Source organism: Manis pentadactyla, chromosome 15, assembly GCF_030020395.1.
Source record: "Manis pentadactyla isolate mManPen7 chromosome 15, mManPen7.hap1, whole genome shotgun sequence".
Taxonomy (NCBI): domain Eukaryota; kingdom Metazoa; phylum Chordata; class Mammalia; order Pholidota; family Manidae; genus Manis; species Manis pentadactyla.
In genome coordinates, this window is record NC_080033.1 from 3,295,380 (window position 1) to 3,316,762 (window position 21,383).

At 45.8% G+C, this 21,383-nt stretch overlaps 1 protein-coding gene and 1 pseudogene across 3 annotated transcripts in view; both read left to right on the forward strand.

The window, feature by feature from the left end:
- Nucleotides 1-21,383, forward strand: part of LOC130680997 (WAS/WASL-interacting protein family member 1-like) — a 285,988-nt gene that overhangs the window by 150,932 nt on the left and 113,673 nt on the right. The gene's annotated exons all lie outside the window — the stretch shown is intronic.
- The window catches only part of LOC130680999 (synaptic vesicle membrane protein VAT-1 homolog-like), a 102,898-nt pseudogene that overhangs the window by 56,990 nt on the left and 24,525 nt on the right, over nt 1-21,383 (forward strand).

Consider the following 21,383-nt stretch of genomic DNA (forward strand, 5'->3'; position numbering starts at 1 on the left):
ACCATAGTGATGGTGATAATAACAGGTGAAGTTAATGTTTAGAGAGACTCTGACTCCAAATTCAGAGCTCTTACTCACAAAATCAAAACATTTCTTCCAACTTAAGATGATAATATAACAATTTTATTTTGAGAGAGAACCTACTCTATGTCAGACACTGTTCTAAATACTCTGCATGTATTAACACATTTATTCCTCATGACAACCCCATGAGGTACAGAAGGGAAACTGTGCACAGAAAGGTTACCTTATTTGCCTAAAGTTGCACAGCTAGTAAGTAGCAGAACTGGGATTTCAAAACCAGGCATTCAGCTCTTGAACTCACTTAACCACAACTGGGCAGCAATCGTGGGTTCAGCAAGCATTCCTTTCAGGAGCATTGATTGCAGACACCCTGTGAATCAAGTTATTAACCATTTCCCTACCTTTGCTTTTGCATAAGCCATTCATGGCCAAATCCATGTCTCCCCAGCCTCCAGGCTGTGGGGAAATGTACACTGGTAAAGAATTTGTGCATGAAACTTACTCCTGTTTTCAACCTTTCTCACACATATTTTGCTAACGATACAATTTTCCCACTTAAAAATATGTCAAGATCTTTTACTTTTGTGAGTCTCCCAATCCTGGGAAATAGCAAGATACAAATAAAGTAAAAGTGTAAATATTATAAGTATTCACAAATGACCATCACATTCCTCTTTGCCTTCTACATTAAGCTGATACTAACCATTTCACCTCTTAGAACCCTCTAGAAACTGGAACTTTGAATTCCTAAATTCTAACCAGCACCCAAGGAAATGCATTAAATCAGAACAAAGCAGTTAAATAACCATTTCTGTAGTTTGTTAATGGATTACCTACTTACTTTCTTGTGGGAGATGAGAGACTTGAAAGAGCAGCCATCTTTGCTACTTAAGTGTGTCCCACCTAGCACTTTGGGGCTAGTGACATTTGGGGCTGGATAATTCTTTGTGTGAGGGGCTTTCCTGTGCGTGTAGGATGTTTAGGAGCATCTCTGGCTTCTACCCACTAGATGCCATTAATTTTCCCTCCGGGCATCTCAGCAAAAGAAGGCCCCCAACATTACCATATGTCCCATGGGGGGTCCAACGTCCCCCAGGTGAGAAGCACTGATACGAGGGCCTGGTGGCCCTGCCGTGCTGCTCCCTCTTCCCTTACCCTGCCTCTCTCTGCTTCATCTGACGGACTCCTACCCACCTTTGCAGGCTTGCCGCCACTCCCCGCTAGAAAACCCGCTCCTGTAGTCAGAAGCGTCACTCCCACCGAGTCGCCGCCACACTCTGGAACTTCTCTGCCACTCTGCCCCCTTCACCGACCCTGTCACCACCACCACCACCATTCACTAAGCCTAACGCTTTACACTCAATCCTCCCAGGACACCTCGGAGGCAATATCCTGCCACCGTATGCAGCTGAGAAAAATGAATCACAGCCAGTAACAGGGAGCGTGCTGTCGAGCCAGCATTCAGCCCTACAGCTGATGGTGACACTCATCATATGCCTTCATGTTCCAGTGACATAAGGCCTCGTAGTTGTTCCCACCTAGATTCTTCTCATAAGCATCACCGTGCGCTCACAGTAGTGCCTGGCCAAATGGATGCTTAGGAAGATGCGTCAGCAGTTAGAGCTGCCACGTGGCCAGCGGGAACCTGGTCCCTGCAGCCCTGTTCACCCTGCAGCGCAACAAACCCGGCCTGGCCTCGAGTCCTTGTAACGTGGCACCCTCTCTCCTTCCAGGGGTGGCAGGTTGAGAAAGTGAACCCCATCAAGCGGTACGAAGAGAACAGTCATCGCGGGGTTTTCCCTTGTAAATCTGCTCTTCAAACAGGGCCGTGCAGGCCTCATTCGAGGAGTGGTGGACAAGCTCATCGGGCTCTACAACCAGAAGAAGACCAAGCCCGTGGTGGATTCCATATGGGCCCTGGAGGAGGTGAGCATGGCGTTTTTCCCCAGCAAATAATCTCTTCTTTTCCATCTAGGCAGACCTGGGCAGCCAGATACAGTCTTTTAGCAAATGACTATTCTCCAGGTTTGTCTGTTTTAAATGAGAGTCCTAAGAGTCCCTGTCCTATAGGAGAGTGGATGTAAGGAACACCGAACACCTTAAGGTCTGTGATGGTTCTCCAGCCATGCGCCTCAATATACCATTTTTGCCTTGAACCCTTCCCAGGCGGGCCAGCAAATTCTAGTGGGTGTGTCCAATACAATTCACTTCGGCTACACGGGAGTGTGAACATTGCTACAGAGCCGTTTCGGTCACCTTGTGGGTATATGAGATCCAGGTCAGGGCCGACAGTGGCTCATGGCTGGAACCGGTCTAAACCCAGATGCTCGGCGCCTCCGTGCGGCCTCGCTGGCCAGCTGCCCCACGGGCACTGTAATTATGAATGAATCGCCGGATCTAGTATTGCACTGAGTCTTTTTGTTCACTGATCTGCCAGGAGTTCTTGTATTTGAAAGCATTTCTCGATCACAAAAAAATCAAGAACCCCTAATGGAACCTTGAAGGACAGCGAAGCGGGAACTGGATGTATTACTGGTTTCCGGCACCACAGGAGCAGCCAGGGTCTAGAAAGCCCTTCAGGACAAAGGACACTTTGAGCTCTTGGGAAGCCAGTCACGGCAGCCCTGCGAGGAGGAAATGAAGGGCTGGGGCGTAGGTTTCAAGAGGCGTTTCCTTAAGAAATCTTCTTGTGTCAGGATTTCATGATGTCAGCTTCAGGGAGCCAGGATGCCCCTGGGAAGTACTTAAAATACGTGGAATATCCTTTTTGTTTGCTTGGCTGGTTTCTGCATTCTGTGTGGTGAGCACCTTACAGTACAAGTGCTTTTTTGTACTTCTGGGAGGCAGGGACACCTTTGAAAAAGCTGAGGAACTTCTGTGCAGCGGATGGTCGGTATTGTCCTGTCAAGAAAGCTGGGGCTGTTTGCCTAAACAGCAGGATTCCGAAAGTCCAAAAGCTTCAATACATACAGAAACCCCCCCCAAATGTTGTGGGGTCACCCTGTAACCTATTAGGACTGGTCCTGCATCTATGGGCCCAGAGTACGCCTGTATCTATGCCTGAGACTGCGGTGTCATGGTCTTTAAAAAACCCAACCATCGAAAACCTTTGTTTATTATGATAAAAGAAACACACGCTCCTTGTAGGGAAGTCCTAAATTAACCAAGAACACAGGGAGAAAATGAACTGCAAGCCCACATTCCAGAGATGGTCAACATTGTGAACATTTTGGTTTGCTTTCTTAGGGTCTCTTTTTCTATTGCAGATGCTCACCGGGATCAGGTCATTGCTAAACTGAATCACATAATCATGCATTCCCTCTGCTGAGTAATTTCCAAGATGGGTAGCCTATTGTAATGCTCTTCTTGAAAATGCTGATTTAATGAGTCAGATATCCATATCGTATTCACTGTGGTACCTCAGTGGTGTAGAGACAGGCTGGACTGCATGGTTACCGGGTTCTAAGTGGTCAGGGAAAAGGGAACACGGAATAGTCAAGACCAAGGCTGAGAGATTAATGCAGCTGTGGGGCAGATGGGGAGGCTTATCCTTAAACCCTGTGTTAAAAAGGACTCAACAGACCTGGTAATATTTAAGTGAGGGGTTGAAATCCAAGAGGGGTCCAGTTGGGCTAGTGGGTCCTTCTTCTAGTATTTGAAATCATTCCCTGGTCATAGAGGTAATTGAGTATCAGCAAATACGTGTTGACTAACTTCTGTGTGCCTAGACTGTGCAGGTGCTGGGGTACAGCGGTGAACAGAGGGTCACCTGGCCTGGGTTCATGGGGTTTGCATTCAGAGGGCTGTAAGGGGCAGCAAATACTGATGAGAACAAAAATAAGCAGGGTATTTGCCAATTGTAGTAAGTTCCTGGAAGGAATTAAATAAGGGAATATGTTGGCAAGTAAGGGGAGGGGCAGGCAGTTTGCAATCTCCTTTTCATTATTACCCCCCAGGGAGACAGACTTCCCCCCCTAATCAAACCCCTCTATGAAACAGAAGTATGCCATCTGTGTATATCTATCACTCTACCTACATATCATCCATCTATGTCTTGTATATATATTTTTATATATCTGCTTGCAGATTTATTTATAAGATTTTTTCCATCCTCCAAGAACCAGTCTTTACCCGTTTGAGGGGGTGTCATTCCCACTGAGAATGCATGCGGTACAGTGACTTTAGACTTTACAGAACGGCAGGTGTCACTGAGCTGGGACATGAAAGAGGCAAAACACTGGAAAAAGAGCATCGAGGCAGAGACGCTCAAGAGCAAAGGGACGAGGAGAGAGAGATCTTGGTGGATGTGAGGGACAGTGACGTGGCCCCTTCCCAGGGATTACTGTGAGCAAAGGAAGGAGTGGTGCGCAGAGCCTCCGGGTCAGCAGAGGCCAGACAGACGTCTAAGTTCCCATGAGAGGCTGCTGCAGGGTCAGCGGTGCCACATGGTGGTCCCAAGGGTGTCACCCTCCAGGGAAGCAGCAGAAATTGTCAGGCATGGTTCCAGGCTCCAGCTGCAGAAGTCCAATGTCCAGATTTCAATCCAGATGGGAGGGGGCACTAAACTAAGCTCAGCTCTGAGTAGAGGGGGACCTGGCCAGCTGCAGCTGAGACACGTAAGGCAGCCAAGGGCATGTCAGTGTGGCTCAGCTGAGGATGCAGACCAGAGGTTCTCAGGACCCACAGAGACCAGGGATGGGGCAGCTGCAGCCGGCAGCCGTGGCTGACTGAGTTAGGGGTCAGCTGCAAGCGAGTCCGGGGACTTCATTGCAAGCACTTCCCCAGTTCACCCACTTCCTTTCATCTCTGCTCATGGCAGTGTAGCCGGAGCTGGACGTCCCCCCTCCTGCCCGACCCCACAGGGCGCTCTCTGCCCAGCTGCCCGAGTGGGCTCATCACCGCCTCGCCCAGGTCGCCTCCACCCTGCTTAAATCCTCCCACAGCCTAACACTGCCCTGAAACGGCGTCTACATGCCTTTCCCTGCCTGGTGCAGCCCTGCCCAGTCTTAACTCCCGCCCTCTCACCGGCCTCACTCCCCCACCTCACCTCCACTATCCCAGCTTCTGTGGCACGCATCTCTGTTCCTGGCACCCACCCAAGGCTTTCCTGTCTTGGGCTTTTGAACCTGTTGCTTCCTCTAGTTTGCACACTCCTCTAGAGTGTCACAGAGCTGCTTGCTTCTCATGCATGTCTCAGCTTCCATGCCACCAATAGAGAGAGGCCCCCCCAAGGCCCCTCCTGAAGGTAGCATCCCCTACAGCCACGTCTGCCCGGGTCATTTGCTCTCCCTTTACCCTGCCGGATATTCTTCATTGCATTATCACTGGTTGAAATGATCTCGTTCATCTGTTGGTTGACTTGGTTAGATTCTGTCTCCCTTCCAGGGGAATGTAAGACCTAAATGAAGAAAGCCCTTGAATGTGCTGCTCGAGATCCCAGTACTTGGTACAGAATAGCTGCTCATTAAACAGGCATACTTGATTAAGTAAGTGAATACAGGAAGATATGACCACTTTAATATTTTCTGCTTGACAGTCAAGTGTTTGTTGAATGAATGAACCAGCTATACTAAAACAAGGTATTACTACTTTAGACAACTTGGGCACAACTCACGTTGTGGCTGACTAATCCTTTCTCTGCATGGTAGTATGTTTAGTGGCATCTCTGTACTTTACCTGTGAGAAGCCTAGAGCATCTCCACCATCAGCTGTGACAATATAAGGTATGTCTAGACATTATCAAATGCCACCCTACTTGGAATGGGGGTGGCGGTGAGGGGGAAAATCTCCCCTAGTTGAGAACTAGTGGTTTAAAAGAAGCCATATGGGTTAAGACAGTCACCAGGAAAACAAAGGAATCCTAGGTCCCACAGCAGGCGAGTCAATCCACAGGGCAGAGACAGACAACTGTTGCCTGTTTGCCAACACGAACATCCACAGCCACTCTTCGGTAACACCCACCAACTTCCTGAGGGTTCTTTTCTGAAATATTTACAGGCCTCTGTTCAGAACTGCAGTTGGGCCAAACTCAGCTATCTGCCAGGCCCACACAGCTCTTCTGGGCTTGGAGAGCTTGAGCATGTTTATAACTTGTGACCCTCAGAAGGAGGAGTATAATGTTCCCTCCCCCTACCCTTTGGTGAACGATTTCACCAACTGCTTTTCAGGCCAGTTCTATAATTTCATCTACAGAATATAAAGCCTATAGAGATTAAAAGAAAACTTTCCTGGGCTCTCTGAGCCCTCCAACTAGAAGATTTAATAATATCAGAGATATAAAAAGATATATATCTTTTTAGCCATCTGTCCTGACTTTATTGTAAATTTAATACATGAAGCAGAGCGGATATGCCCCAGACCCAGATTTGCTACCAGATATTAAATGTGCAACTGTACTTTAAGATGGAAAAAAGTTAACCTCTCCAAACAGTTCAGAAGTGAGAAAGGGACAAAAAAATACTTATATTTGTCAACCAAGCAGCAGTGACATTATTGAGCACCTGCTGTGTGCTGTACTATTTTAGGATGTCAAGTCTACAGAAGGAATAGGCTTTGTTTCCTGACCCTGGAGTTTATGATCTAGTTTCGGAGCAGCACTAAGACCTATGAAACAATGAGAAGCTTAGTGTTCAGTCATGGGGTGTTGTTTTCAGGTGCCACCGGATTTGAAAATGAGAAAGAATGATATTAAGTGAGAGTGAATGTCCAGAGGCGGTTTCAAGCATAAGGTGGGACTTTGTTGAGATTGGAAGGATACAGAGTCAGAGTGAAAAAAATAAAATGAGGTATTACAAGCAGGAGGGACAGTGCGAACCAAATCCCCGAAGTCGGAGCGAGTCTGGGGTGGGTTAGGGCTGACAGGTGTGACCTAACAAAGCAGAGGCGACTGGCTGAGCGGGAGAGGAAATAGGCTGGTTCTGGTCAATGGAGTCGATTCTTGGAGGGCTTTGCTGCCAAGCACAGGAGTCTGAGTTGATATTGTGGGTGAGGGAGGGGGGCTGAGCATTCACCATGTGATCTTTCCATTCACAGAAGCCCATCCAGGTCCCAAGCATGACACTGGGAAGGCCCACAGCTGGGCTGTGTGGCCATGGCCTCCGATTCAGTGTCTTTTCCCACCGGCCATTGAATAGTATGCAGAGGGCCCTGTTCTGAGTGGAAATGGGCTTCCTAAGTTCATTTGTTGAGGCCCCAACCCTCAGGACCTCAGAATGTGATTGTGTTTAGAGAGAAGGCCTTTAAAGAAGTTAAAATGAGGCCTGTGGGTGCCCCTGATTTAATCTGAGTGGTGTCCCTCTAAAAAAGAGGAGAATTAGGATGTACAGACACTGCTGATGCACAGGGGAAAATCCATGTGAGGACTCATGAAAAAATGGCCACCTGCAGGCACAGAAGATGCTCCGGAATGGAACCAGCCCTGCTGACCCTTGGCCTTGGCCTTCTGGCCTGGAGACTGTGAGGAAGTCAGCTTCTGCTGTTTGAGCCTCCTGGTCCGGGAGCTTTCATTATGGCAGCCTCAGCAAACTGATACAGGGTTGCATGGAGAGCTTGGTGATCTAATAAAATAATGAACAATGATCATATATTAATAAAACAATTATAATTAATAATACAATAATTGATATAATTTATTATAAAATAATATCTTCTATTAAAGGCATTATCTACAGTGTTCTATAACATTATTTACATAAACATCTATGATTGAGCTCTGTGATATGCATGGCACTAGCCACATGTGGCTATTTAAATTTTAGTGAATTAAGATTAAGTCAAATTAAAAATCCAATTCCCTAATTCTATCAGGCATGTTTCAAAGGCCAGTAGCCACACGTGGCCAGAGGTTCCCCTGTGGGACCACGCAGACATGCAAGACGCTCTCATCTGGGCAGGAGTCTCCTGAAGCTGGTCGGTGAGACGATGTCATCCTTCTGTTTGAAGGTAGGAAAAAGCTCGCCTCCCAGCAACCTGGCACGATTCGCCTTTTACTAAACTATGTTACCCACGCCCTTCCCTGTGGATCTCTCTTTACCTGGACCGTTGTGAACATTACTATCCAAATGCACTCACTTATTTGATGTAAGTGCCCCTAATTCCTCATTATGTGACCCCTGCATTTTTATCTTCATGTTAATAGTCGTTTTTTTAATTATATGGGTATCTTTCATCGTATGCCATCGCAAAACTTATACACAGAGATAGGTCTGCTTAAAAGAACAAATAAAGGAAAAATCATGTGATGCTGAGCTTGCCAGTCACCGTTATCTGTGTCAGAGCAAAAGGGTGACTTGATAAAAGGAAGATTAATGTTGAACAGCAGCAGCAGAGAAGGTGGAATGACCCAAGAGGCGAGGCTGAGTGGGGGTGTGATTGTCAGTTTCAAAAAGGCTACAGGCTTCAACTCCAGCGCCAGCCTGGGAAGTCTGGAGAGGATGAAGCCAAGCATCTGAAACCGATGCCCAAACTCGAACTCAGAGAAAGACTTAAGAAGAAACCGTGGACATTCCACTTAACTATGGCAGGTGGCAACAGGCTGGCATGCACCTCCTTTAAAGGGTTAGACGCTCCTTAGAGGCACAGCTGGGTGTGGGGAGAGTAATTTAAAAGCATCGCTTCAAAGCAGGCAATGTGTGGTGCCCCTGTGCACATCAGTTTGGAGCACGGACTTGGGGCAGCGGGTCTGGCCAGGGGGCCACGGGACACATTTAGGCATGGGAGGTAAGCCCCAGACAGAAGTGGGGGCAGTGGAATAAGAGAGAAGAGGTGTATCTGAGTCACTAGAAATAAAAGCCAAAGGAGAAGCAAGAGTCAGAGATGACGGTGGTCTTTTAACCCGGGAGGCCGGGAGAGGGGGTGCCGGCACTACCAGAGAAACAAGAGTCAGATGACGGTGGTCTTTTCACCCTGGAGGCCGGGAGAGGGGGTGCCGGCACTACCAGAGAAGCAAGAGTCAGATGACGGTGGTCTTTTCACCCGGGAGGCCGGGAGAGGGGTTGCCGGCACTACCAGTTTAGTCAGCAGCGGCAAGGGCGGAAGCTGCTGTGCAAAAACTGATACGCTTAGACGTGAGTTTGACTTGAAGTGATGGTAAAACGTGCAGGTAGGGCTGTCCACAGGCGATTCGAGCCCACGGTCACGTGGAGATGAGAGGAGAGGGCTGGGTGCTTGTTCCTACCGCCACTGCTAGAGGATTTACTATGGCCCCTCAAGATGGCCACATCCTAATCCTTGAGGTCTTTCAGTGTGTTGCCTTATATGGCAAAAGGGACCTTGCACATGTGGTCAAAGGTTTCATGATAAGATTGCCCTAGATATTTTGGGTGGGCCTGATACAATCCCAAGAGTCTTCATCAGCAGGAGGCAGGCGAGCCAGAGGCAGAGAAGGGGATGCAGCACAGGAGACAGAGCAACGGCGCTGGGACGCGGGGCCACTAGCCAGAGAACGCAGGCGGCTGACGGAAGCGGGAATGGGCTTCTCCTCTAAAGTCTCCATAAGGAACCTGTCCTGCCGACACCTGACTTGAACACAGAGACCCATTTCAGGCTTCTGACCTGCAGAACTGTAAGACAGTCCGTTTGTGTTGTGTTAAGCCACCGAGTTTGTGGTCCTATATTACAGCAGCAATTGGAAATTAATATGTCATCCAACCAGCACATTCTTGGAAAGGCTGGGCTTTAAAATCCACTTCACAAGTGAGAACACCAGGGCTTGCACTCCAGGAGCAGCCAGGGTGGTGAAGGTGAAGAGCCAGACAATTCCAGTCGCAGAGAGACAGGGGAGAGAGCTGAGTGCATGTGACCTCGGCGTGCACCAAGCCCGGGCAAGGGCCTGGAGGCTGGGGGGAGAGGGGTTGGCATATCCAAGCACAGAAGAAGCTGCATCCAGCCAAGCATAAAGGGGAGGGGAGGGCAGCAAGGCTGGGCCTTGAGGGCAGGGGGGAGGAAACTGGGCAGGCAGATGCTCCCACTAGCTCCAAATACGTTTCTGTTAAGAAAAAACTGATCGCTCTTGCCTTCAAGCCTGTCATTTGGCTGAAAATACATGGCAGAACTGGATTTCCTTGTGAGCCAAGGACAGAGTCGATGGAGGCTGTTCTTGGCTGTGTTTCTAAAAGACCCAGGCAAGATTCTGCTGCTTCCTTAGGTTGGAAATGCCTGCTCGCTTCTGTTTGCCGCCCAAATTGATGGAGGAACCGCATCCTATGTCTTGGTTGCTAGGTGGCACCTGGACTGTTTTCAGGTATTTTCTGAGGCACCTGTGAATGTGTTCATCTTGGATTCTGACCGTTTTATATTCACTAGACCAGACAAGAGGGATACTATGCTGCAGACCAAGGTCACTTGACTGCTAGAACATAAGGGATGCAGGAACAAAGGTCACGTCCAGGCAGGCGAACGTGCGGTGGATGCTGCCTCCACTTCCACCTTCGGGAACCCACCCTCCTCCCTCTTTACTTGCCCCCCCGAGGATGTGGCTCCTGCCACGTCCCCTGCCATTACCAAAGAGTTCATGGTTATTGTGCGACTGGGTCCATGTATACTGAACTCCTGTAAACTGTCAAGCACTCTGCAAAATGGGGCGTATCATAAAAAGCAGGAGCAACTCGAATCAAATGCGACAGTCATTTGAACAGGAGAACAACACAGAGGGCTTCTTAACCTCTCACCTGCTGGCCGTTTGGCCTCTAACCCCTCACTTCTCTGAGCCTTCCTTTCCCCGCCTATAGATAGAACTGACCCTCTCTCCCAGAGCAGCTGTGTATTAGTTTCCGAGGGCTGCCATAGAAAGTGCTGCCAAGGCTCCGTCTGAGGGTTGAGGGAGAATCTTCCAGGCCTCTCCCTGAGTTTCTGGTGGCTTGCTGGCAAGCATTGGTGTCCCTCGGCTTATAGAAGCGTCACCCCCTTCTCTGCCTTCTGTTTCACAGGGGTTCCCTCTGCGTGTCTGCCTCCACATTTCCCCTTATACATCGTACTGGATTAAGGTCCACCCTACCCCAGTCTGACCTCATCTTAACTAATTACATTGTCAACATGCTGTTTCCAAATAAACTCACATTGTGAGGTTTGGGGGTTAGGATCTCAGGGCAGGGTGGGTGGCTGGGTGAGGCACACTTCAAACCAGAGGATCAACAAGAGAACAGTATGCTGTGAACTGTAGAGGGCTGAAGACTCAAAGTCTGGCACAGGGTTGAAAGGGCCGCCTCCAGAATGGGTTCAAATCCTCCTTCCTTTGCCTCCTTTCCTCCTGTACAGCTATGAGTTCTTGGGTCACTCCACTTCTTTTCTAGGCTTTGCTTTCTTCTTCTGTTGAAGGGTCTTAATGGCAGTGCCTACTCTACGGAGTTGTGCAAATGTCATGGGAAGATGCCGGCGAGGTCTCGGGCGCGCCCTGTATGCCATAAAAGTCAGCCTGTGTGACCGTCTCAGTAGGGTTGGGATGGTGGGCCCTGCCTTTCTCTCTTGCAGTTGAGCCTCCCAGGGCTGCTTTCCTCCCTGATCTGCCACTGTCATGATGCCAGCAGGCTTACTGGTGCTCTCGCCTTATGCTTTTGTTAATTCCCAAAGGCATTTGCGGGAGTTGCGTTACGGAACAGAAGCTCTGAGCAGCACAAATGATAACCACATGCTGGTGTGTGGATCCTCAGGTCCTCCAACCATCTCGTCTCTGATTCTTAAACTGATAGCTTGTTTTGGGATGTGCTGCCAGGGAAGTGCCAGGCTCTGGTTAGTCATTTAGTCGGTTCTGAGCAGCTGCCTGTGGAGCCCTGGAGAAGTGACAAAGTAACAATAGTGGCTAGTTTGATGTTCGCACTGTACCAGGCACTGTCCTTAGCATTTTATAGACATTGTTTTGTTTCATCAGACTCACCGCAGTCCTGCATCCTGCAGGGTTTATTTCCCCATTTTACAGATGAGGAGATTGAGGCTTGGTGAGAGAGTGAAGCGGCCTGGATGAGGTCACACAGCCAAGAAGCGATGGAGTCAAAACTTGACCCTCAGTCTGGCTCCTTCCCAGAGACATGCTCATCACCAGGGCCTCACCCCCCCGGGACAGGGCTGACTCTGCCGCGGTCCCAGCACCCTGCCGGCCCCCTCTACCCAGTTGGAGGTGCCCTGGTTGAGGGAAAGAGACTGGTTTCCAAGAGCCTGGCTCATCAGTGCCCACCTGCAGGGTGACTTTGATTGCAGGTAACTTTGAATGGCAAACCTTAGTTTTCTGCATCTGTGAAATGGGGCTGATAACCCTTGCTCTCCCTGCCAGTTTTAAAGCCTGTTGCAAAGCCATGTGTAAGCCGAAAACTCCATGCTGTCTAGAAATGCCACCAAGTGGGCGCCTAATACAACTTCCTATGTTTCTTCCCTTCCGCTTCTCTTCCTAAACAGGCGTCATTTGCAGTTTCTCTAGCACACTCACACACATTATCACTCAGTGAGTTTGCTCACCCAGTATCAGCTGGGTGAGGATGGGAATAAGGTGATTAAGCCATGTGATACTCACCTCAGCCCTCCGGGACTAGTGTAGTTACGTCCAAGTTTCGGATGGAAAGACTGAGACCAGGAGAGCTGATAGGACTCCACGTGGCGGCACAGATTCCCCGACTCCAAGGTCAGTCCTTGAGCCATTCCGCCTCCCTCTCTGTCTTGCCCCAGTGGCTATAAAGTAGGCAGTAGCTGGGCTAATTTCACTACACTTTTATTCGTTGGCATGTGGGCATACTCCACATGACCCCTTTCACTATCCCAGCCACTGAATGCAAGGATGTGCTGGGAAGTCTAAAGGTGACAATGCAAAGAGGCTACCCATCCATATACCTTCTGTTTGCACAGCATTCTACTTACCTCATGGGCATTGAGCCCCACAGTAAACCCACAGAGGCAGGCCAGGACAGGTGGCACTATACCCATTGTACAGATCTTTAAAAAGAAGGACTGAGGTGATTTGTACGAGGTAGTAGGACCAGGAACCCAAGCCAGGCTGCCTTTCCCAGGGCTCACGTGGTGTCTGGCGAGTACGTGTGCAGCACGTCTGTGTGCTCCTGGCCTATGTGTTTGCCTCATGTCTTTCTTGCAGTCAAGAGAATAAATTATATAAACATTATGTAGCCACAATATCTGACATTTGGAAAATAGAAACAAAGAAAAGAGATCACCTATAATTGTGCCAACCTAAACAGTTAATATTTTAATGTACCCCATTCCTAGCTTTATTCTTACACATTTTACACACACACACACACACACACACACACACTTTTAATTGTGAGTGCCCCAGGTCTGCTCATGAGCTTACGTGAGCAAATTAGGAGTATGTTACGATCCTTGAGTGAGGAGGCACATGATGTCATGACAAAATGGAGCAAGTATTGCTTTGGATCATTGTGGGGTGGGGCTGCAACCCAGAGGCGTTTTGGAGCGGAGGCACTCAGTCCATAACACTTCTTAAATTCCCTAGAGACTTAGAGCAGTTCTTGACTTTTTAACTAGTATACAAATTTTGGGTAAAGAAGTGTGCTTTCAATATTGTTTGGGCTGCACAGGAATTCCATCCTTGACCCATTTTTTATTTAAGAAAATACTCTTTTCCATTTCCATGTGGTTGGATGCAATCCTTTTTCCTTCACTTGGAAACCAACTTGCACTGATTGGGCACCTCCTATTTACCAAGCCCAGAAGTAGGCCCTGGAGAGGCAGAAGGCGGCGCACTATGAAGGAGGGCCAGCGAGGGGTGCCGCAGACATGGAAGTGGGTGATCGGCACTAGTGCTGCCGGCTCACTAGCGGGAGAGGCTCCTGGGAAATGCTGGGGGCAGACAGGAGGAACCCAGCTCTGCTGGAATAGTTACATGGCTGCAGACCCCCATAAATCACCCTCTGTCTGTTGGGGGGCTGGACTTTATTTGTACTGGGCTTTATGTTTACAAGTTGCCGACAACTTGTAAAGAGAGTCGAATGCTTAGGGGCTCTGAATCTTGAAATAACTTACATGGGACTGAAAAGGGGAAGGTGACATTAAGTGTGTTGGCATGGAGAAAGGAAGAAAATAATCTTGAAGGAAGAAAATAATTTGAGGCAGAGTCGAGACAGCACAAGAACAGCTGAGAGGCGATGCCTGACGTTGCCCTCACTGTCCTTCTCTCCTTGCCAAGGTTCTAACTGTATTTCTTAGTCAAGTTGTATTTCTTCAGGTCTTCCCTGGAGGAAGCTTCTAAGAGCACACATGGGCTGGTCCCTGCTACCCCAGCCGAGATCATTTCTCTGTTCAGATCAATTTTATGTTGTTTTCCTGCTACGATTTTGTAGAATCCTCTGGTGCTCTGTTATTTAAAACTTGATTTTGTTTGCCCTGTTTTCTATGTTGGCAGGCTTCCCCGCATCATCATTCTCTGTTTATATCATTAGATGCAGTTTAGGTTTGTTGTGTTTCTGGATCTTCCCTCAGTGTTTTGTGAGTATGACTCAGCCCCTCTCCTATGTCTGTGCTTCCCCGAACGCGGTCATAAGCTTATGAGAGGCCTGCGGTGCTGAGAAGCATGCCTTTGAAAACCCATTCATTAATAATAGCCCGCTTTGCTCACTGCCATTGCAAGCATGTTCTTGGAGCCAGGAGGCAGGGCCCGACACGGCCAGGTTGCACCTGCACGAAGTTGGTCCTAGCAGCAGTAGCTAGAGTGTGAAGAGGACCCGGAAGATTTAAAGTGCTGTACAAGAGGTGTCTGAAGTAATGGAGAAAAGTTTCTTTAATGGCATAAGACACAAAGACTGGTGAAGTGGTACATCCTGCCCATGGTGTGCTGATAAATGTCTCAACAACTGGCCCTGGAAAAGAAAGCCCTGGTATGTTGCATTTGCCTATTGCTGTGGTGTAAATACCCCCCACTGTGGCCAATATCCAGTCACCAGTGTGACATCAGTCGATGCACGGCTGGGAAGAGATGCGGTCAGCTGTGGAAGCTAGCTCCCCTCTCTGCATTCCCTGACGCCAAGTTCCACAGGTTCGCTGATGATATGATCACTTGAAGGGCGGATTCTGCCAGGCATAAAGCTCAGCTTTGCTAGTCTCCTGTGTGGAAAAACTACTCTCTGGTGTGGCCGTATGTTGCTTGCCCACCTGGTACAATATAACTGCAAGAAACAATCTCAGAACATTCCAGAATTTTACTATGAGACTGTATTTTTAAAAAATCAATAGCCAGGCTTCAGGCCTGCCTTGGGTCTCTTTCTGCACAATGCTCTAAGCTTCCTTTAAGCTCTCATTCCCTGGACCCTCATCCCCCAGCTCATGTCCCTCCCATGCGCTTCCCAGCACCCTGTACTTGCAACACTGAGATCTATTGTCGAGTCATTGTCCATATTCCCCACCAAATGGTAAGCTTCCTAAGGGCAGGGACAGACATTGTGTTTAGTTTTATATTCCAGGCATTTAATTTACTAGCGCAGTGCCCAAAACCTCATGAATAATGATTCTCTTCTCGACCTCAAGGAGTAGTGCCAAGAGGTGTTTGCCCTGAGCTGGGCAGTTTGGGTCTATCACGAGCAGAAGCAGCAAGTAGCTGCCTTTCTTTCTCACATCACTGATGAGAGAGAAGGCCTTTAATCACTGCTTAGTGCCTGATGAGACAGAATGGTAATAAAAGCAGAGAGGAGCAAGGGAAGATTGGAATAACCGCTCTGACAACAGTAGAAAACCCATCACAGGGTTCTCGGTGATGAACTGTCAATCACCCAGATCATAGGCGCTCCTGGAGTTCAGAAAAAGCCAGAGGACGTGCAGAAACTGCAGACGGGCAGGTGCTCATCATCTGCTAGTGATGATCCTTCAGTGGCTCAAAACAAGAAAAGGAGATTAGGATTGAGAGAGAAGAAAGGGAAACAGGAAGATGTGGGCGAAGGATGGTAACAATAATACAAAACATGCATGGAGCACGTACTGTGAGCCGAGCTCATCCCTAAATATTTTATATGCTCCACATTTAATTCTCACGATAACCAAAGGAAATAGTTTATATTTTTTATCCTCATTCCACATGAAAGACCATGAGGCACAGAGGAGCAAAGGAACTTGCTCAAGGTCACACAGTAAGGCATGTAAAACAAGATGCTTATTTTTAAAGGTTTTTTTCTTTTTTCTGAGAGGGCATCTCTTATATTTATTGATCAGATGGTTGTTAACAACAATAAAATTCTGTATAGGGGACTCAATGCTCAATGCACAATCATTAATCCACCACAAGCCTAATTCTCGTCAGTCTCCAATCTTCTGAAGCATAACAAACAAGTTCTTACGTGGTGAACAAATTCTTCCATAGTGAATAAGTTCTTTACATGGTGAACAGTACAAGAGCAGTCATCACAGAAACTTTCGGTTTTGATCACGCATTATGAACTATAAACAGGTCAAATATGAATATTCGTTTGATTTTTATACTTGATTTATATGTGAATCCCACATTTCTCCCTTATTATTATTATTATTATTAATAAAATGCTGAAGTGGTAGGTAGATGCAAGATAAAGGTAGAAAACATAGTTTAGTGCTGTAAGAGAGCAAATGTAGATGATCAGGTGTGTGCCTGTAGACTAAGTGTTAATCCAAGCTAGACAAGGGCAACAAAACATCCACGGATGCAGAAGATTTCTCTCAAAACAGCGGGGGAGAGGTTCTAAGCCTCACGTCTGTTGATCCCCAATTTCTCACCTGATGGCCCCCCTGCGACTGTGCCTGTCTTAGGTTGTTCCTCCCTTGAGGAATCTTACCCGTCTCTGGCTAACCAGTCATCTTCCGGGGCCATACAGGGAAATGTAAAGTTGGTAAGTGAGAAAGAAGCCATATTGTTTGAAAAGGTTAGCTTTTTACTTCTTTGCAGATTTGTGCCCTGTGGCTTCTATGCCCAACATTTCTCTTGAGGTGTCTTTATCACTTGGAAGAATTATGATACTCGTTAAGTTCGATTTGAGGCACGAATTCTATTTAAGGGTTGTAATTAGGAAGGAAGAAGAAAAGCTATAGAGGTAGCAGATGGAAGAAAACATGGGAAGATTGATTATTTCTTTGACATATCTTCTTGTAGAGTAACTTCAGCATTTATAGGTTTTAAGCTACTACTTAAATTGCGTGCACACATTAACATAATAGGAATACAGTTACATAACCAAAGCAGACCTATAATTACCAGCCATCTCCAGTGAAAGCAAGAAAACCAGTTAGGCAGCCTAGGCATTTGTGAAAACTTATCTATGATATAGTGGATATTGTCCAACTGAACTTGAACAGTCTGAGAGAAATCAGTCAAATTAAAACAACCCATTCCTGGGGACTGTTCACATCCCATATGTTCTTTTAACAGTAGATAGTCTGTAGTTGTAAGATTTTGGAGCGCTGCAACTTGCACTTCTCCTAATTCTTGGTTGAGCTCCAACAGTATAGATCCAGTCAAATTTGTTGTTTTACTGTATGCACAAGCCAGCTTAGATATCTCCTTCTTCATTCCAATGGCAAGTCCAGGAACCGGTGGGATGAATGCAGCTACAACTGCAGCATCACCTGGATCTTTGTTGAGGTTTTTTGATGATCATCTTCTGGTATGACTCTTCCAGAGAGTGCTGATGTTGGAAGTTCTTCTTCATATCGTATCTTAGTTCATTTTCTGGGTAGCCAAATTAGGCTTTGATACTCTGTATAAACACAAACAGACCCTTTGCCCACACTTTGATATGCCCTTTATACCATTGTGTAGAACTTATTGGAGGTCACCACACAGGAAATGCTTTTTTTTTTTCTTTTAAGATAAAGGAATATTATCAGAAAAGTGTACCTCCATAGCCAATCATCTGACACCCTTTAAGTGATCAAAATTAAGGATATTTAAAGCATGCATTAATCTTGATTTACAGTTAGATTTATCCTATCAGGGAGTAATCCCCCTTTTCTTTCTTTCTTTTTTTTTTTTGTTATCTTTAATCTACACTTACATGAAGAATATTATGTTTACTAGGCCCTCCCCTATACCAGGTCGCCCCTATAAACCCCTTTACAGTCACTATCCATCAGCATAGCAAAATGTTGTAGAATCACTACTTGTCTTCTCTGTGTTGTACAGCCCTCCCCTTTCTCCCACCCCCCCATGCATGCTAATCTTAATACCCCCCTTCTTTTTACCCCCCTTACCCTCCCTACCCACCCATCCTTCCCAGTCCCTTTCCCTTTGGTACCTCTTAGTCCATTCTTGGGTTCTGTGATTGCGCTGCTGTTTTGTTCCTTCAGTTTTTCCTTTGTTCTTATACTCCACAGATGAGTGAAATCATTTGGCACTTGTCTTTCTCTGCCTGGCTTATTTCACTGAGCATAATACCTTCTAGCCCCATCCATGTTATTGCAAATAGTAAGATTTGCCCTCTTCTTATGGCTGAGTAGTATTCCATTGTGTATATGTACCACATCTTCTTTAACCATTCATCTACTGACGGACATTTAGATTGCTTCAAATTCTTGGTTATTGTAAATAGTGCTGTGATAAACATAGGGGTGCATCTGTCTTTCTCAAACTTCATTGCTTCGTTCTTAGGGTAAATTCCTAGGAGTGGAATTCCTGGGTCAAATGGTAAGTCTGTTTTAAGCATTTTGATGAACCTCCATACTGCTTTCCACAATGGTTGAACTAATCTACATTCCCACCAGCATTGTAGGAGGGTTCCCCTTTCTCCACACCCTCACCAACATTTGTTGTTGTTTGTCTTTTGGATGGCAGTCATCCTTACTGGTATGAGGTGATACCTCATTGTAGTTTTAATTTGCATTTCTCTGATAATTAGTGATGTGGAGCATCTTTTCATGTGTCTGTTGGCCATCTGTATTTCTTTTTTGGAGAACCATCTGTTCAGTTCCTCTGCCCATTTTTTAATTGGATTATTTGTTTTTGTTTGTTGAGGCGTGTGAGCTCTTTATATATTTTGGACATCAAGCCTTTATCGGATCTGTCATTCACAAATATATTCTCCCATACTGTAGGGTTCCTTTTTGTTCTATTGATGGTGTCTTTTGCTGTACAGAAGCTTTTCCGCTTAATATAGTCCCACTTGTTCATTTTTGCTGTTCTTTCCCTTGCCCGGGGAGATATGTTCAAGAAGAGGTCACTCATGTTTATGTCTAAGAGGTTCTTGCCTGTGTTTTTTTCTAAGAGTTTAATGGTTCCATGACTTACATTCAGGTTTTTGATCCATTTTGAATTTAATTTTGTATATGGGGTTAGACAATGGTCCAGTTTCATTCTCCTACATGTAGCTGTCCAGTTTTGCCAGCACCATCTGTTGAAGAGACTGTCATTTCACCACTGTATGTCCATGTCTCCTTTATCAAATATTAATTGACCATATATGTTTGGGTTAATGTCTGGAGTCTCTAGTCTGTTCCACTGGTCTGTGGCTCTGTTCTTGTGCCAGTACCAAATTGTCTTGATTTCTATGGCTTTGTAGTAGAACTTGAAGTTGGGGAGTGAGATCCCCCCTACTTTATTCTTCTTTCTCAGGATTGCTTTGGCTATTTGGGGTCTTTGGTGTTTCCATATGAATTTTTCAATTATTTGTTCCAGTTCATTGAAGAATGTTGCTGGTAATTTGATAGGGATTGCATCAAATCTGTATATTGCTTTGGGCAGGATGGCCATTTTGACGATATTAATTTTTCCTAGCCACGAGCATGGGATGAGTTTCCATTTGTTAGTGTCCCCTTTAATTTCTCTTCAGAGTGACTTGTAGTTTTCAGAGTATAGGTCATTAACTTCTTTGGTTAGATTTATTCCTAGGTATTTTATTCTTTTTGATGCAATTGTGAATGGAATTGTTTTCCTGATTTCTCTTTCTATTGGTTCATTGTTAGTGTATAGGAAAGCTACAGATTTCTGTGTGTTAATTTTGTATCCTGCAACTGCTGTATTCCGATATCAGTTCTAGTAGTTTTGGGGTGGAGTCTTTAGGATTTTTTATGTACAATATCATGTCATCTGCAAATAGTGACAGTTTAACTTCTTCTTTACCAATCTGGATTCCTTGTATTTCTTTGTTTTGTCTGATTGCCGTGGCTAGGACCTCCAGTACTATGTTAAATAGCAGTGGGGAGAGTGGGCGTCCCTGTCTAGTTCCCGATCTCAGAGCAAAAGCTTTCAGCTTCTCACTGTTCAGTATAATGTTGGCTGTGGGTTTATGATATATGGCCTTTATTATGTTGAGGTACTTGCCCTCTATTCCCATTTGGCTGAGAGTTTTTATCATGCATGGATGTTGAATTTTGTCGGATGCTTTTTCAGCATCTATAGAGATGATCATGTGGTGTTTGTCTTTCTTTTTGTTGATATGGTGGATGATGTTGATGGATTTTCAAAAAATGTTGTACCATCCTTTCATCCCTGTGATGAATCCCACTTGGTCATGGTGTATGATTCTTTTGATATACTTTTGAATTCGGTTTGCTAATATTTTATTAAGTATTTTTGCATCTACATTCATCAGGGATATTGGTCTGTAATTTTCTTTTTTGGTGGGGTCTTTGCCTGGTTTTGGTATTAGGGTGATGTTGGCTTCATAGAATGAGTTTGGGAGTATTACCTCCTCTTCTATTTTTTGGAAAACTTTAAGGAGAATGGGTATTATGTCTTCTCTGTGTGTCTGATAAAATTCTGAGGTAAATCCGTCCAGCCCGGGGGTTTTGTTCTTGGGTAGTTTTTTATTACCATTTCAATTTCTTTGCTTGTAATTGGTTTGTTTAACTTTTGTGTTTCTTCCTTGGTCAGTCTTGGAAGGTTGTATTTTTCTAGGAAGTTGTCCATTTCTTCTAGGTTTTCCAGCTTGTGGGCATATAAGTTTTCATAGTAGTCTCTAATAATTCTTTGTATTTCTGTGGAGTCTGTCGTGATTTTTCCGTTCTCATTTGTGATTCTGTTGATTTGTGTTGATTCTCTTTTTCTCTAAAAGTTTGGCAAGGGGCTTATCTATTTTGTTTATTTTCTCAAAGAACCAGCTCTTGGTTTCATTTATTTTTGCTATTGTTTTATTCTTCTCAACTTTGTTTATTTCTTCTCTGATCTTTATTATGTCCCTCCTTCTGCTGACATTAGGCCTCATTTGTTCTTCTTTTTCCAATTTCGATAATTGTGATGTTAGACTATTCATTTGGGATTGTTCTTGTTTCTTCAAGTGCGCCTGGATCGCTATATACTTTCCTCTTAAGACTGCTTTCGCTGCGTCCCACAGAAGTTGGGGCTTTGTGTTATTGTCGTCATTTGTTTCTATATATTCCTTGATCTCTACTTTAATTTGTTCATTGATCCATTGATTATTTAGGAGCATGTTGTTAAGCCTACATGTGTT